Source organism: Crocuta crocuta, unplaced genomic scaffold, assembly GCF_008692635.1.
Source record: "Crocuta crocuta isolate KB4526 unplaced genomic scaffold, BGI_CrCroc_1.0 scaffold1549, whole genome shotgun sequence".
NCBI lineage: Eukaryota > Metazoa > Chordata > Mammalia > Carnivora > Hyaenidae > Crocuta > Crocuta crocuta.
Genome location: NW_027526970.1, coordinates 45,070 through 47,576, shown reverse-complemented (window position 1 = coordinate 47,576; position 2,507 = coordinate 45,070). Strand labels below are relative to the sequence as shown.

The window sequence follows — 2,507 nt, the reverse complement described above, 5'->3', positions numbered from 1 at the left end:
TGAGGCAAGACCACAAAATTTTTTATACTTTTTCATTATTCTAAGCCCTTTGACATCAATGATCATATCGACTGGCAGTGACTTTGTATAGATAATTTAAGTAGAAAAGTTGCAAATGTATTGACTGTACCACAGACACAGTATGTATGCTCCTTACTTAGCTAGTAGCCTAAATAAAACTGAATCTCACCATTAAGAAATAAAATAAAATGGCAGTAAATAAATATCTATCAATTATTTTTCNAGGTTATTCAATTCAAACCATCCAGCATCCACCAAGTAATTGTGCCTCCACTGAGACCTATAGCACCCCAGCTCTGCTAGCTCCATCTGAGTCTAATGCCACCAACACCACCAACTTTCCCAATATTCCTGTGGCTTCCACAAGTCAGCCTGCAGGTATACTGGCAAGCATCCATAGTGAAGGATTGTTGCAGATAGCTTCAGGGCCTCAACAAAGACAGCAGCAGAATGGATTTACTGGTCAGCCAGCTAGTTACCATCATAACAGCACTACCACCTGGACTGGAAGTAGGACTGCACCATACACACCTAATTTGCCTCACCACCAAAACGGCCATTTTCAGCACCACCCACCTATGCCACCCCATCCTGGACATTACTGGCCAGTTCACAATTAGCTTGCATTCCAGCCTCCCATTTCCAATCATCCTGCTCCTGAGTATTAGTGTTCCATCGCTTACTTTGAAATGGGTGTTCAAATAGGAGAGATATTTACTGTTCCTTCAAGCTGCCCTATTGTTACTGTTGATGGATATATGGACCCTTCTGGAGGAGATCACTTTTGCTTATGTCGACTCTCGAATGTTCACAAGACAGAAGCCATTGAAACAGCAAGGTTGCACATAGGCAAAGTTGTGCAGCTGGAATATAAAGATGAAGGTGATGTTTGGGTCCTGTTTCTTAGCGACGATGCAGTCTTTGTGCAAAGTTACTACTTAGAGAAGCGGGACATGAACCTGGAGATGCTGTTCATAAGATCTACCCAAGTGCATATATAAAGGTTTTTGATTTGCATCAGTGTCATCGGCAGATGCAGCAGCAGGCGGCCAATGCTCAAGCAGCAGCTGCCACCTAGGCTGCAGCCATGGCAGGAAACATCCCTGGCCAGGACTCAGTAGGTGGCATAGCTCCAGCTATCAGTTTGTCAGCTGCTGCCAGCATTGGTGTCGATGACCTTCGCCATTTATGCATACTCAGGATGAGGTTTGTGAAAGGCTGGGGACCAGATTACCCAAGACAGAGTATCAAAGAAACGCCTTGCTGGATCAAGATTCACTTACACCACGCCCTTCAGCTCTTAGAGGAAGTGCTTCATACCATACCTACTGCTGACCCACAGCCTTTAGACTGAGGTCTTTCACTGTTGGGGCCCTTAACGTTGTCAAGATGGTGAATTATAAAATACAGTCCTGTTTATAACCTGAAGATATGTTTCACTTCAGTTCTGCTTTATCTTTGCAAGGTTGAAAAGTGTGTTTGCTGCCTTGCTCCTAGCAGACAGAAACTGGATTAAAACAATTTTTTTTCCTACTTTTCCTACTTAGAACTTTTCAGGCATGGCTCAGAGCTTGAAGATCAGGAAAAATACATTCTTATTAAATATTTACCAGTTATGTATGAAGGAATCAATCCAGTGCTGGAAAATTTAGCCCTTTAAAATGTCTTAGAGCCTTTTATATGCAGAACATTGACACATGTGTTTTTCTACAGAATAAATTCAATATTGCTGATTTTAAAGGAGAAAAGTTCTGAAAGTTAATTCACCTATGCCATTTTGTGTGCGTGTTGTTATTATTGAACATATTGTACTCCAAAATATTGTGCCATGTGGGTGAGTTGCTTTTACCAAAAGCAACCTCACTCTGTGTTTAAAAAATAAGATAGTGATGTATCATAAACTTTTATTCAAAATATTTTTTTGCAAATTAAAACTAGTGAAGGCAATTTCGATTCAGATGGTCTTGCAAATTCAATTTTATTTTTGCCAAGGTAAAACACTGGGAATTCCTTAAAATCACCCACAAAAATATACCATTTAAATATACATTTGTTATCTCTATTGGGTAACTATTTATCAAGAAATATTCTTTTGCCCTCTTATACAGTAGATATATTCTTCTATATGTCTAGGCACAAGGTTGTTCACTAAGAAACCTACAAGAGGAATTTCTTTCTTTCCTTAATTCATAAGGAAAGGTTCTGTATTTTTAAAAACACTAAAAGCAGCGTCACTCCACCTAATATCTCACCATTCTGCAAAGGTGGCATTGTTTAAAATAAGGGAGTATTTTGGAAACTGCTAAATTCTATGTTAAATACTCTGCAGAATAATGGAAATATTGCAGTTCATAACAGGTAGTTTGGATATTTTTGTACTTGGTTTGATGTGTGACTTTTTTTTGTATACTGTCTAAATCATGTATGTTATGACATTGTTTAAAATTCAGTTTTTGGGGGTACCTGGGTGGCTTAGTCGGTTAAGC

General features: G+C 39.1%; 1 pseudogene; it reads left to right on the top strand.

Moving 5' to 3' along the window:
- The first annotated feature begins 209 nt into the window (after positions 1 to 209).
- On the top strand, positions 210 to 1,375 carry LOC144245517 (mothers against decapentaplegic homolog 4 pseudogene; annotated as a pseudogene).
- Positions 1,376 to 2,507: the final 1,132 nt, after the last annotated feature.